A 15067-nucleotide genomic window follows, 5' to 3' on the forward strand; every position below is an offset into this window, starting at 1 on the left:
GGCGGTGGCTGAGTGGTAAGCCTTAGAACCTAGCGTGGATCAAGTTCGACTCCCACCGATGGACACCGACAATTTTCAAACCATCGCCGAGTGTTTGAAGGTTACCGACACGTTGCCCAGACCTTTAGTCAACCCTTACCTGTACACGATAAAATAAATCAACCAACACACACACGTACGTAACTAATGAACACCTGGCTTATCAACGCTTACCTGCATACAAAGGTGTTGCCGGACCAATCACAGTTTTATCACCTGTACAAGTATAATTAATGAGTTGTCAACGTTTGCATCTGTTAAAGTAATTCATTAACGTTTAAATTACACGTGTCGAGACTGATACAGCATTGGAATCAGCCTCGTCCTTGCAAATGCTCTTACGATGATGGAAGTAACTTACGGACGATGCAAAGTTAATAGGAGATGAATTATAAAGCAACTGTATTAAAAGTATACCTTCAGCCTCGTCCTTGCAAATGCTCTTACGATGATGGAAATAACTGACGGAGATTAATTAAAAAAAAAAAAAAACTATTATAATTGTACCTTCAGCCTCGTCCTTGCAAATGCTCTTACGATGATGGAAATAACTCACGGACGATGCAAAGTTAATAGGAGATGAATTAAAAAAAAAAACTGTATTATAAGTGTACCTTCAGCCTCGTCCTTGCAAATGCTCTTACGATGATGGAAATAACTCACGGACGATGCAAAGTTAATAGGAGATGAATTAAAAAGCAGCTGTATTATAAGTGCACCTTCTTCATTCTCTTTTATATTCTCTCGTTCTCTTTCTCATTCACGTTCATTGCTTACACATTCTTTTTCTCTTTCTCTGCGTCTCAGGTGTTTTGTGGCAGATAATCAACACTGTCTATAGGAATCTAATTAAATCAAGAATTGAATTATGTGTACCTTGTTATAATGTTACCTGACTAAATCACCTGACCTCATCACCTTAGTTTTTACCCGTGTACTCAATTTAAGCTCTTTACTAATATCAAGAGATGAATTATGTATACCTTGATATAATAGTGGTCAGACTTACTTAATTTTACCTTGACTTTCTGACCTTCCCTTCCCTTCCCTTACCTTCCCTTCTCTTCCCTTCCCTTCCCTTACCTTACCTTCCCTTACCTCGCCTTACCTTCCCTTTCCCTACCTTACCTTACCTTACCTTACCTTACCTTACCTTATCTTACCTTACCTTACCTAACCTTCCCTTTCCTTCCCTTCCCTTACCTTTCTACGCCTTCACCACACTTTCGTTTTTACCTCTTTACTTTTATTTGACGGATTATCATAAAAAGAGAACATAGGAGAACAAACACCTTGAGTATATATTTCTCACCTGGACGTAAGACAGGTATAGGTGTAGCCAGAATCACTAACACACAGACCTTAACACACCCTCTCACCTGCCCGTGCACCTGTAATAAACACGTCACCCCCGCCCTGTGTACATGAGATTCATATAAACATATCCTACAACATACTTCCCCGCTTTCAATAACCTTCATTAACATATCAATTGAAGCTTTTTTCCTCCTCGCACGCTGACACATTCCTACTGGCATCCTTAGAGCAGAACTTGAGGTTACTTTAATTGATTTGTTAGTTTTTTTATAGTATTTTCTAGGCATATTTTCCTCTTTTTATTTTACTTTCACTTTATTTTGTTATGTTTTGTGTGTCTGTTATTGATTTCTTGTTAGAGGAAAACTTGAGGTTACTTTAATTGATTTGTTAGTTTTTTGATAGTATTTTCTAGGCATATTTTCCTCCTTTTATTTTATTTTTACTTTATTTTCTTACGTTTTGTCTGCCTGTTATTGATTTCTTGTTATGAGCAGAACTTGAGGTTACTTTTAATTGATTTGTAAGTTTTTTTGAGTGTTTCTTAAGCATACTTTCCTTCATTTATTTTTTTTTACTTGATTTTTTTACGTTTTGTGTGTCTGTTATGGATTTCCTGTTATATATATTTTTTACAGTATATAACTTTCTTGCTTCTTTTTCTTCGTTATTCATTATTCCCGTTTTTGGTTTCCTGTAAATTTTCTGTCATTACTTTACCTTACCTGACCTTACATAACCTTACCTTACCTTACCTTACCTTACCTTACCCTACCTTACATAACCTTACCTTACCTGACCTGACCTTACCTTACCTTACCTTACCTGACCTGACCTCACCTTCCCTGACCTTACCTTACCTTACCTAACCTTCACCCGCTTCCTGTATTTTCCTTCATTTTTATCACGCTTATTTTCAACTTTCCTCCTTCTCTTACTAATAAAATGGCTTGAGAAGATTCAGCTCCACACCTCACCTGCCCGACACACCTCCTCACTCGTGTAATAGATAGATAGATAAATAGGGGATAGATAGGGGCTTAAATCATGGCACATATTTGGCCCGTCGCTGCTACATGGTAAACCACAAATTTGGCGCGTCGCTGCTACACGGTTCAATTATTGCATTCAATTTTACTAGTGACAGAGATTTTGTGAAAGCTTATTACACCAGAATTTCACTTAATTATGTGAGTCAGAAACCACAGAAATGTTAGCAGAGTGAATTCAGAGGTAAAACACGTACATGCTGTATTGTTCGGCCCGTAAGACGCTGCCTCTTGGAAGACACCCTGATTATGGAATGATATTTTTCACGGTGTAAGAGTGTGAGCAAACCGTTTAGGCTTGGACGTAGCAGACAAGACCTTAACCCGGTAGCAGCGACGGCCCAAATTTGTGACTTTACCGTGTAGCAGCGGCGGGCCAAGTTTGTGCCATGATATAAACCCCAAAAAATAGATGGTGCAATGGAGAGGATATGAGTCAAATGATGAATAACTATTTCCTATCACTTTTCACGCAGGAAAATCTAACAACCATTCCGGAGAGAGTTCCGATATATGAGGGTGACGAGAACGACAAGTTGAGGGATGTGATCATCACTAGGCAAGTAGTCCAGGATGAGATTGGTAGGGTGAAGAAAAACAGGTCGCCGGGCCCAAACGAAGTATTCCCAAGGGTTCTGAAAGAGTGCAAGTAGGTCCTCAGACTTCTTTAAGATGTCGGTAAATTCTGGGAATGTGCCCAATCAATGGAAAGTAGCTAATGTGACGCCGATTTTCAAAAAGGGAGACAAGTCAGTCAGCTCAAATTATCACCCAATTAGCTTAACATCATTTGTAGGAAAGATGTTGGAGTCAATTGTAGCCGGGAGCATTCGGGACCATCTAGAAAAGCATTATTTAATTCAAGATTCACAGCATGGATTCACAAAGGGTAGGTCTTGCCTTACTAACCTGTTGTCCTTCTACACTAAAGTAATAGAGGCGGTTGACCGAGATGAAAACTATGACATATTGTATCTAGAATTCAGTAAAGCGGTCGACAAAGTTCCCCATCACCGGCTATTACTAAAATTACAGGCTCACGGCGTAGATGGGGAAGTTTTGAACTGGATAAGGGTGTGGCTTAGTGCTAGGAAGCAGAGAGTACAAATCAATGGTAAAAAAAATCTGAATGGGGCAGTGTTACGAGTGGCGTCCCACAAGGGTCAGTGCTGGGTCCTCTGTTTTTTTTATTATTTACATCAATGAATTGGACACAGGAATTATTAGTGATGTCAGCAAGTTCGCAGATGATACCAAGATCGGTAGAGTAATCCAATCAGACAGGGACGCTAGCGTTCTCCAGTATGAGCTTGACAGACTATATGATTGGGCGGGGAAGTGGCAGATGGAATTCGATGTCAGGAAGTGTAGCATTCTGAGTGTAGGTAGGAATAACCCCTCACACAATTACTCCTTAAATGGCATTCTTCTAAGCAGGTCTGGGCGTGAGAGAGACTTAGGAGTCCTAGTGAGCGCTGACCTCCGTCCTAGAGCTCAATGCATTCAGGCTAAAAATTGGGCAAACAGAGTACTTGGTTTCATCTCAAGGAGCATAAGCAATAGGAGCGCTGAAGTCATCCTCAAACTCTACTTAGCACTAGTTAGACCTCATCTCGATTATGCAGTTCAGCTCTGGTCCCACTACTATATAATGGATATCAAGATGTTAGAATCTGTACAGAGGAGGATGATAAAGATGATTCAGGGGGTGAGAAACTTGCCTTATGAAGACAGGCTGAAGCATTTAAATCTCTCTAGAAAGGCGAAGGTTACGAGGAGACTTGATCGAAGTCTATAAATGGATGAAGGGCTTTAATAAAGGGGATGTCAATAAGATTTTGATAGTAAAAGAGCCAGGTAGGACACATAGCAATGGTTTTAAGTTAGACAAATTCAGATTTAACAAAGACATAGGCAAGAATTTGTTCACCAATAGAGTGGTGGACAAATGGAACAGACTTGGGGGCCATGTTGTGGGTGCCAATACCGTAGATACATTCAAGAAGAGGTTAGATAAAGCCATGGATGGTGAGGTAAGGTGGGGTTGAGTGTACAGGAGCTGCCTTGTACAGGCCAACCGGCCTCTTGCAGACTCCTTACGTTCTTATGTTCTTAAATGCTGGAACAAGAAGAAAAGGAGGAGGAGGAGAAGTAGGAGGAGGAAGTAAGCACTGGATAATAATAACAGTAAAAAGAATAGAATAATAAGGAGGAGCAAGAGAGAGAGGAAAAAGTGAAGCTGAACAAAAGGTGGAACAAGTAGAAAAGGAGGAGGAGGAAGAAGTAAATATTGGATGATAATAATAATAGCAAAAAGAACAGATTAATGGGGAGGAGCAAGAGAGAGAGAGAGAGGAGGAAGTAAAGCTTAATATGATGGTGGAACAAGAAGAAAAGGAGGAGGAAGAAGTAAACACTGGATAATAATAGCGGTAAAAAGAATAGAATAATGAAGAGGAGCAAGAGAGAGGAGGAAGTGAAGCAGAATAAAATACAGGAACAAGAAGAAAAGGAGGAGGAAGTAAACACTGGATAATAACACACAAACACACACACACACACATAAGAACATAAGAACATAGGAGTCTGCAAGAGGCCGGTAGGCCTGTACGAGGCAGCTCCTCTGAACCTAAACTCCCGTGTAGCTCCCGTGTATCTAACCTCACCTAATATCGCTGTCCATGAATTTATCTAGTCTATTTTTGAATGTGACAATTGTATTGGCACTCACCACATGACTGCTAAGCCTATTCCACTCATCCACCACCCTGTTAGTAAACCAATTTTTGCCTATGTCCCTGTTGAATCTAAATTTATCCAGTTTAAACCCATTACTTCTTGTCCTACCCGGTTCTCTTACCAACAAAACCTTATAAATGTCTCCCTTATTAAAGCCCTTCATCCATTTATAAACCTCGATCATGTCTCCACGCACCCTTCGCCTTTCTAGAGAATGCAGATTTAACTGTTTGAGTCTTTCCTCGAATGGCAAGTTTCTCAACCCCTGAATCATCTTAGTCATCCTCCTCTGCACCGATTCTAACATTTTGATATCCATTCTATAGTAAGGTGACCAGAACAGAACCGCATAGTCGAGATGAGGTCTAACTAATGCTAAATATAGTTTGAGGAAGACATCGGCGCTTCTGTTGCTTACGCTCCTTGAAATAAATCCCAGCACCCTATTTGCTCGATTTCTAGCTTGAATGCATTGTGCCCTTGGATGGAGATCAGAGCTCACTAAGACCCTCACACACTCACTTTCTCTTCTGTCTTCATTCCTGCCTATATTTCTCTCTCTTCCTGTAAAAAGACATTCATGAGAATCCGACTAACCTCCTTCGTGGTCTTGGGAAACAGTTGTCGTGAGAACCCAGAGTGTCAGGGAATAGGAGCCTCAGTTTTTCATCCTTGAGGCAGCCCAGTGCCTTAGAATACCTGCTTCAGTCCTTCATCCACAGCCAATGCATGTGTTGTCCTCTGCTGTGAAGGTCTGCCCTGGAAGAGTGAGAAGTTGTGAGATAACAGACAACACAAATATGGAAGGGCTTGCCAGTCCTGGCTCCTTAAACCCCAGTTGAGATTTGGAGTTAAGGATAGACCAAGAATGTTTAGTATGGAAGAAGGGGACAGCTGAGTGTTATCGAAGAACAGGGGATATATAGTAGTTTAAAAGATTGTGTCGAGTTGTCAGGGGCCACACCCCCTCTGTGTGCCCCGCGGGGAGCCAGGTGGTTCGTCGCCGGCTGGCCACCGTCGCCCATCCCGTCGCTAACAATCACCACGTGTTGCAGTTGCCCCGCTGACTGGTGCTCGACTTTACCCTCGTCAGCTTCGCAGACTCGGCGGGCGCCGCCGTCCTGAAGCAGCTGCACCGCGACCTCCAGATCGCCGGGGTCAAGCTGTGCCTCGCCTCAGCCTCAGGTAAGAGACACCAGGAAACGGAATTCCGGAATCTATCAGGGGCTCGACGGACCACACACGGCAGCTCTTGTAAACCTTCTATGTGTTATAAGTTATTACCATCCAAGAAACTGTTCAACTTTACTCTGAAATATAACAAATTCCACACTGACCAAATGGTGCCAAACAAATTCTACTCATCCTCAATACAGTTTGTGAAGCCATTCGTGCATGACTATCTCACTGAACATATTTTTTACATACATTATTGCCTTAAAGTTTTATATGAAATATTTCATTATCACCCTTAATGATAAACAGTTGATCATTATAATTCTGAACAAGTATCTTGGCACTAACACGTGGACAGTCCCCGCGACCTTTGAGCCTGACAACCCTCTTTCCTTCACTCCTCCAGACAGGGTACTGCAAGCCCTTGAAAAGTGCGGCGTTATGCAGGAGATCACCAGTGACCTGATCTTCCACTCCATACATGATGCAGTGGCAGTCATCACCTGCACCAAGGCTTACCAGGCCAAGGATGACCTGCAAAAGTCATAGTCGACGCTAAACACGGACAATAACAGCCGCAACAGCACCACCAATAGAGACAAGAGCCGCCCGACGCGTGCTCGCGTGCTGGTCGCTGGACAATGCTCACCCGGATCCTGGCTGATCCCCCTCCCCCCCACTTCGCCGAAGGTCTCCTCGGGGCCGCACAGTCTCCCGATAACTCATCTGGAGCTCATCGTCACTCTACAATAACTTATTCACCCTCATTTACTTGGCTTTTTCCTGGGTACAAACAGCCCACACTTGAGCATCGGCCAGCGCCGCCTGTCTAACGTGGATTTACTCTTCAATATACTTTTAAACCTTTCAGGGCATCCACTGACCTGTCGTGTTGTTTGCATCGCTGTGAACATTTATTGAGACCACTGTGTAACACTGCTAACCCACCAGCCTTCTTTATACAGGAGCGTAATGTAGTGCGATAGAATGAAACTTCGCCATAATTTCATGTATATACATAGATGCACTAAGGCTATTAGAGCAAAGTAACCAGGAAAAGTGTAAATGGAAGGCTGTTTTTATTTTATTTTAAGTGGAATATCTTTTATACTTTATGCATATTCATATCATATCAACTCACTTATATTCATGTCAAGACACGAACCTCATCATCTCACTCACAGCAGGAACAGCAGCTGACCGCATGCCGGCGCCTGCCAACGCTCAGGACGACTGTCTGCTATCTTCATCTCTTCCCCTCCGGGGTGTTGCAGGACGCACTCTGTTCCTCTCATAACTCAAGTGTACAAACGTGTTCCTTGTTGATCCACCGCCTAATGATGCGCTTGTCACTCTTTGTACAGACACTTTCATTCACGTTATGTTCATTATGCTACCATTTAAGTATTACTTCATTTAATTTCACTGCATAATCTAACACTTCCCTTGAACTGAAATGACGCATCACAGACTGAGCGACAGAGTGGTGGGCGGCCTCCGGGACAGGTCACGGGCGTGGACAGGTCGGGGGTCGCAACGAGCGACTCCAATTATTTATCATTATCGCGGGGCACACCCACCCACATTGGATAAGGCTTTCGTCGAGTTTTTGGGCCTTTCCATGGGTAGTTTTATGAGCCTGGTGACAATCTGACGAGGCTTCTGCACCATGAAAGCGTAAAAAGACTCACGCTAACCAGACTATTCTCCTTGTGTGGCCTCTGGAAATATTTACTGTGAGCGCCGCAAGAGACTGTGAATGTGAACCTTATGAAATCTAATATGATGTCACGCACTCATCGGCGTTTGCTACCGAGTTCCTGTTATGGAAGACGTAGCGAACAGATAGACGGATAAAGCTAAACAGATGCATATATATATATATACATATATATATATATATATATATATATATATATAGATAGCTAGATATATATATATATATATATATAGATAGATAGATAGATAGATAGATAGATAGATAGTTAGATAGATAGATAGATAGATAGATAGATAGATAGATAGATAGATACATTCATAGATCAAAAGTTAGATAGATAAACATACAGATAAACACCCCAAAACCCACACCCCATCACCCCATCACCCCACCTCCATAACCAAACCCATCACCAACTCTTCTCCTTACACCCCTATCCACGACTCCCTTCCCCTTGCCATCCTCAACTACCCATCAGGCAGCCAGGTCAACCATTAAGGCTTCCCCCCTACGCACGCAGAAGTCCCCCTCAATGAATAATCAATGCTATAAGTTCACGTCATCTCTCTGGAAGACTGGAAGGAAGTACAAAGAGGTGACTGACAAACAGCATGTAGTAATGAGTGGTGTAGGACCATAATCTTAGACATAAGAACATAAGAACGCAGGAGTCTACAAGAGGCCGGTAGGCCTGTACGAGGCAGCTCCTTTGACCCTAAGCTCCCGTGTATCTAACCCCACCTAATATCGCTGTCCATGAATTTATCTAGTCTATTTTTGAATGTGACAATTGTATTGGCACTCACCACATGACTGCTAAGCCTATTCCACTCATCCACCACACTGTTAGTAAACCAATTTTTGCCTATGTACCTGTTGAATCTGAATTTATCCAGTTTAAACCCATTACTTCGTGTCCTACCCGGTTCTCTTACCAACAAAACCTTATGAATGTCTCCCTTATTAAAGCACTTCATCCATTTATAAACCTCGATCATGTCTCCACGCACCCTTCGCCTTTCTAGAGAATGCAAGTTTAACTGTTTGAGTCTTTCCTCGTATGGCAAGCTTCTTAACCTCTGAATCATCTTAGTCATCCTCCTCTGCACCGATTCTAACATTTTGATATCCATTCTATAGTAAGGTGACCAGAACTGAACCGCATAGTCAAGATGAGGTCTAACTAATGTTAAATATAGTTTGAGGAAGACTTCGGGGCTTTTGTTGCTTACGCTCCTTGAAATAAATCCCATGCAGTACCCTATTAGCTCGATTTCTAGCTTGAATGCAATGTCACCAGGTCACACTGACGGAACGCGTGACAAAACTGTTTATCTTTATATAGCTAGCAGTATTTACTCGCAATTAGATTATAGGAGGAAAAATATTTAGTGCCTGAAGCCTGTATGAAAACCATGTAAGATAGACAGATAGATAGACAGAGAGAGAGAGAGAGAGAGAGAGAGAGAGAGAGAGAGAGAGAGAGAGAGAGAGAGAGAGAGAGAGAGAGAGAGAGAGAGAGAGAGAGAGAGAGAGAGAGAGAGAGAGAGAGAGAGAGAGAGAGAGAGAGAGAGAGAGAGAGAGAGAGAATATAAAAATGAAATAACAAGAATAAAATAAGAATAAATATATAACGATATCTAGGAGCGGCGTGAGGCTGAATAAGTTACTGGGCCGAGTCTGTGCATGTCGCCCATTTAAGAGAGAAATATATATAAGAATTAATAACAAGAATAAAATTAAAATAAATATATAACGATATCTAGGAGCGGCGTGAGGCTGAATAAGTTACTGGGCCGAGTCTGTGCATGTCGCCCATTTAAGAGAGAAATATATATAAGAATTAATAACAAGAAATAAACTAAACTAAATATATAACGATATCTAGGAGCGGCGTGAGGCTGAATAAGCTACTGGGACGAGTCTGTGTATGTCACCCATTTAACAGCGAGTGTGTGTGTTGCATCGTCGGCGGGATCCCACACCCTTATATATACATGCGCGGTGGACACAGTAGGTCGTCTTTCACTCCCTTGTAAGATGGTCATGTTCGGGTGTTGCCGGGGTGCCCAAGAAGGTTAGCACGTTGTCCGTCACTCCGGGGTCAATCAATCTTTCAGACACACGCACCACCGAACCCTGACCCCAAGAGGCGACATTTGAGTACGCATCACCTACTTCCAAAGACTGAAAAGAAGATTTGTCGGGTTCTGGTGAGTTTTTTGGGGTTCATGGTACACAGAAAGAGGGTCAAGCCACCAGAAGGATCATACAACTACCCATGGAAATGCCTGAAACTCCTACGAAAGTCCAGTCAAAGATGTGTGCATGCTTGAGCGCCGAAATGTTTAAGAATATGACCCTTTGAGTATGCCCTCGCCGTCATAGGGTTGGACTGGGCATCTCTACAGTAGGTTATTCCAGCCACTCGTTGGAAAAAGTTAGAAGAGGCGGACTCACTGCATGTTTCCATTCACTCCAGCTTGAGAGGATTAAATCGCGCACCTCAACATACATTATTAAACTTCTTGTGAGACTTACTTGAATAACAGCGAGTTTTGTAAACGCCTTATTGGACGAGAGAGAGAGAGAGAGAGAGAGAGAGAGAGAGAGAGAGAGAGAGAGAGAGAGAGAGAGAGAGAGAGAGAGAGAGAGAGAGAGAGAGAGAGAGAGAGAGAGAGAGAGAGAGAGAGAGAGAGAGAGAGATACACAAAAGAGGACCGTGAAGAAAAAACAACAGCTATCGTATTAATAGTGAGTGTGTGTGTGTGTGTGTGTGTGTGTGTGTGCTCATCATCTCAACACTCCTTTGTTCCTTACGAGCAGAGAGAAGACTGAGGCCCCTTCCACTTCAGCCTGAAGGAGGAGGAGGAGGAGGAGGAGGAGAGAAGAGGCAAGAGGGCGGAGTAGGCGAGGAAGTAGTAGTAGTAATAGAAGTAGTAGTAGTAGAAGAGGCAAGATGGAGGAGGAGTAGGAAGAGGAGGAGGAGGAGTTGAGAGAGGAGGCAAGGAGGGAAGGAGAGGGAGGGGAGAAAGGGAGGAGGGAGGAGGTAGGAGGAGTGAGTTGCCCTTTCCTCCGGGGGGTATTGCCAGCGCCTCACCTCCTCGTTAACTCAATCTAAAAGTAGTTCGAGCATCATTACCTCCCACCTTGTTGCCTGGCCCGCCTCATTCCGCATGATTAGTCGCCCGTTTGCAATCCTCGTGTCTAATTGGTCGTCGGCCGGGTCGTTCCCTGAGGCAACAAATCATGACGGCAGCACGATTACCACCCAGGCAATCACGCCCAAGGGGGTTCCTGGCGCCGGCCCGGATCTCCCGCCGCGCCCCGACAGCAGTCCGCGCCGGCATTAAACCGTCAATTTTAGGCAACGAATAACAATCTGGCCGGTGGAGAAACGCGTAAAACTCGACTCACTCGTTTCGCAGTTCAATCGTGTCTTAGGAGTCTTAGTGACGGAGGAGGGAGAGGAGGAGGAGGAGGGAGGGAGATGAAGGAGGGGGAGGGGGCAGCACGGGGCGAAATGGTAGTGGTGGTGGGAGTGGATGAAACAGCAAGAAAGACAACTAGAGTAGGAGAGAGGGAGAGAAAACACACAGCTATATAAGGAGAAACATGAACACAAAAGGGTGGGAGAGAAGTTTTATTGGGGAGAGTGGAGGGACTGGAAGGGACGTGGGACAGGGTGTTGGGTGAAGTAGAGGAAAGAACCAGAAGAGAGACAACTATATAGAGTAGAAGAAAGGGATAAAAAAAACACAGATAGGGAGAAAAAGGAATATGACAGTGACGGAGGAAAGGAGGGGAAGGGGGCAGCATGAGGGTGAGGTAGTGGTAGAAGTGGAGGAAAAAGCGAGAGGAGAGACAACTGAAGGAGGAAAGAGTGAGAGAAAATACACAGCTTGGGAGAGATTGGGACACAACAGGGTGGGGGAGAAGAGGAGTTTTAGCGAATGTGGAGGTACTGATGGAAGGATAGAAAGATGGATGAAAATAAAGAAGAAAAAGAAAAGGTAGAAAAAGAGGGAATAGAAAAGGAGAAGAGGGGCGAAGGAGAAGGGAGGCTAAAGTGAAGGGGAGAGAAAGAGAAGGGGAAATAGAGACAAGAGGGAGAAAGAGGAGGAGGAGAAAGAGATAAAGAGAACAGACAGATAAAGATGAGGAGGAAACAAAGAGTAAGACAGGGAAACGAGAAATCAGAAAGGGAAGCGATGCGAAGAGGAAGAGAAAGCGAAAGAGAAGTAGAGAGAGAAAGAAAGAGAGGAAAAAAATAGGGTGGGAGAAGGGAGAGAAGGAGAAGATGAATTTGGGGGCCATGATCAGTGATGTGTTAGGGAGGAGGAAAGAGAAGGGAGAGGGGGAGTGAGGCAGGAGGGAAGAAGGGGAGGGAATGGGAGGGAAGGGGAGGAAACGGAGTGAGGAAATCTCCAGGCAGGAGTGACGAGCGAGGGTTGATGGGGAGCAGAATCTGAGGAGAGAGAGAGAGAGAGAGAGAGAGAGAGAGAGAGAGAGAGAGAGAGAGAGAGAGAGAGAGAGAGAGAGAGAGAGAGAGAGAGAGAGAGAGAGAGAGAGAGAGAGAGAGAGAGAGAGAGAGAGAGAGAGAGAGAGAGAGAGAGAGAGAGAGAGAGAGAGAGAGAGAGAGAGAGAGAGAGAGAGAGAGAGAGAGAGAGAGAGAGAATGGGGTTGCAGTCCCTCGGGTGGGAACTGATCATGGTGGAGAGAAGGGGAGGAAAGTGCGGATGAGAAGCAAGGGAGGAGGAGGAGGAAGAGGAGGAGGAGGAAGAAAGGAAGAAGGGGGGGAAGGGGGTCGGCGATATATTGCTATAATCACGTTATGCGCACCTTTGGACCCACCCAGGGGGGATATGGGGAGGGGGGGCACCGGGGGAGAGGGAATGGGGAAGGGCAAGGGGGAGGGAGGGTATGGGGTGAAGCAAAGAGGGAAATACACGCCTTTCCGATTTTTTCTTCTTCTCTGGAAAAAAAATCGAGTACGTAGCGTAGGCCTAGGAGGTGCTTACTCGAAATGTATTAAAGAGAAAAGGAGAGAGAGAGAGAGAGAGAGAGAGAGAGAGAGAGAGAGAGAGAGAGAGAGAGAGAGAGAGAGAGAGAGAGAGAGAGAGAGAGAGAGAGAGAGAGAGAGAGAGAGAGAGAGAGAGAGAGAGAGAGAAATATATATATAAAATTAAATAACAAGAATAAAATAAGATTAAATATATAACGATATCTAGGAGCGGCGTGAGGCTGAATAAGTTACTGGGACGAGTCTGTGCATGTCACCCATTTAACAGCGAGTGTGTGTGTTGCATCATCGTCGGCGGGATCCCACACTCCAATATATACATGCGCGGTGGACGGTCGTCTTTCACTCCCTTGTAAGATGGTCATGTTAGGGTGTTGCCGCGGTGCCCAAGAAGGTTAGCACCTTGTCCGTCACTCCGGTGTCGATCATTCTTTCAGACACACACACCACCAAACCCTGGCCTCAAGAGGCGATATTTGAGTACGCTTCACCTACTTCCAAAGACTGAAAAGGAGATCTGTCGGGTTCTGGTGAGTTTTTTTGGGTTCATGGTACACAGAAAAATGGTCAAGCCACCACAAGGATCATACAACTACTAATGGAAATGCCCGAAACTCATACGAAAGTCCAGTCAAACATGTGTGCATGCTTGAGCGCCGAAATGAACATAACATAAGAACATAAGAACATAAGAACGCAGGAGTCTGCAAGAGGCCGGTAGGCCTGTACGAGGCAGCTCCTTTGACCCTAAGCTCCCGTGTATCTAATCCCACCTAATATCGCTGTCCATGAATTTATCTAGTCTATTTTTGAATGTGACAATTGTATTGGCACTCACCACATGACTGCTAAGCCTATTCCACTCATCCACCACCCTGTTAGTAAACCAATTTTTGCCTATGTCCCTGTTGAATCTGAATTTATCCAGTTTAAACCCATTACTTCGTGTCCTACCCGGTTCTCTTACCAACAAAACCTTATGAATGTCTCCCTTATTAAAGCCCTTCATCCATTTATAAACCTCGATCATGTCTCCACGCACCCTTCGCCTTTCTAGAGAATGCAAGTTTAACTGTTTGAGTCTTTCCTCGTATGGCAAGTTTCTCAACCCCTGAATCATCTTAGTCATCCTCCTCTGCACCGATTCTAACATTTTGATATCCATTCTATAGTAGGGTGACCAGAACTGAACCGCATAGTCAAGATGAGGTCTAACTAATGCTAAATATAGTTTGAGGAAGACTGGGGCTTCTGTTGCTTACGCTCCTTGAAATAAATCCCAGTACCCTATTAGCTCGATTTCTAGCTTGAATGCATTGTGCCCTTGGACGGAGATCAGAGCTCACTAAGACCCTAAATCCCTCTCGCACCCAGACCTACTTATGAGAGTGTCATTTAAGCAATAGTTATGTGAGGGGTTCCTACCTACACTCAGAATACTGCACTTCCCTACATTGAACTCCATCTGCCATTTATCCGCCCAGTCATATAATCTGTTGAGTTCACCTTGGAGAATACTAGCGTCCTGATCCGACTCAATTACTCTACCGATCTTGGTATCATCTGCAAATTTACTAACATCACTACTAATTCCTGTGTCTAAGTCATTGATATAAATAATAAACAAAAGTGGACCTAATACCGAGCCTTGTGGGACCCCACTCGTAACACATCCCCAGTCAGATCTTTTACCATTGATTTGCACTCTTTGCTTCCTATTGCTAAGCCACGCCTTGACCCAGTTCAAAACTTTACCCTCTACTCCGTGAGCCTGTAATTTAAGCAACAGTCGTTGGTGAGGAACTTTGTCAAACGCTTTACTAAAATCAAGATATATTACATCATAATTTTCATCTCTGTCAACCGCCTCAAATACTTTATTGTAGAAGGACAAGAGATTGGTGAGGCATGACCTACCTTTTGTGAACCCATGCTGCGAGTCGTGAATTAAGCTATGTTTCTCTAAATGCTCCCGAATGTTCCTGGCTATTATGGACTCCAGCA

The 15067-nt window shown here is 43.9% G+C and overlaps 1 long non-coding RNA gene across 1 annotated transcript; it reads right to left on the reverse strand.

Annotated features, from left to right (window-relative positions):
- Positions 1-5071: 5071 nt before the first annotated feature.
- On the reverse strand, positions 5072-14300 carry LOC126991715 (uncharacterized). The gene is made up of 3 exons (XR_007745778.1): positions 14085-14300; positions 8914-9029; positions 5072-5203 (listed from the first exon to the last, which is right to left on the reverse strand). It is a non-coding gene; the product is annotated as an uncharacterized LOC126991715 (long non-coding RNA).
- Positions 14301-15067: the final 767 nt, after the last annotated feature.

Source organism: Eriocheir sinensis, unplaced genomic scaffold, assembly GCF_024679095.1.
Source record: "Eriocheir sinensis breed Jianghai 21 unplaced genomic scaffold, ASM2467909v1 Scaffold328, whole genome shotgun sequence".
NCBI classification, from domain to species: Eukaryota; Metazoa; Arthropoda; class Malacostraca; order Decapoda; family Varunidae; genus Eriocheir; species Eriocheir sinensis.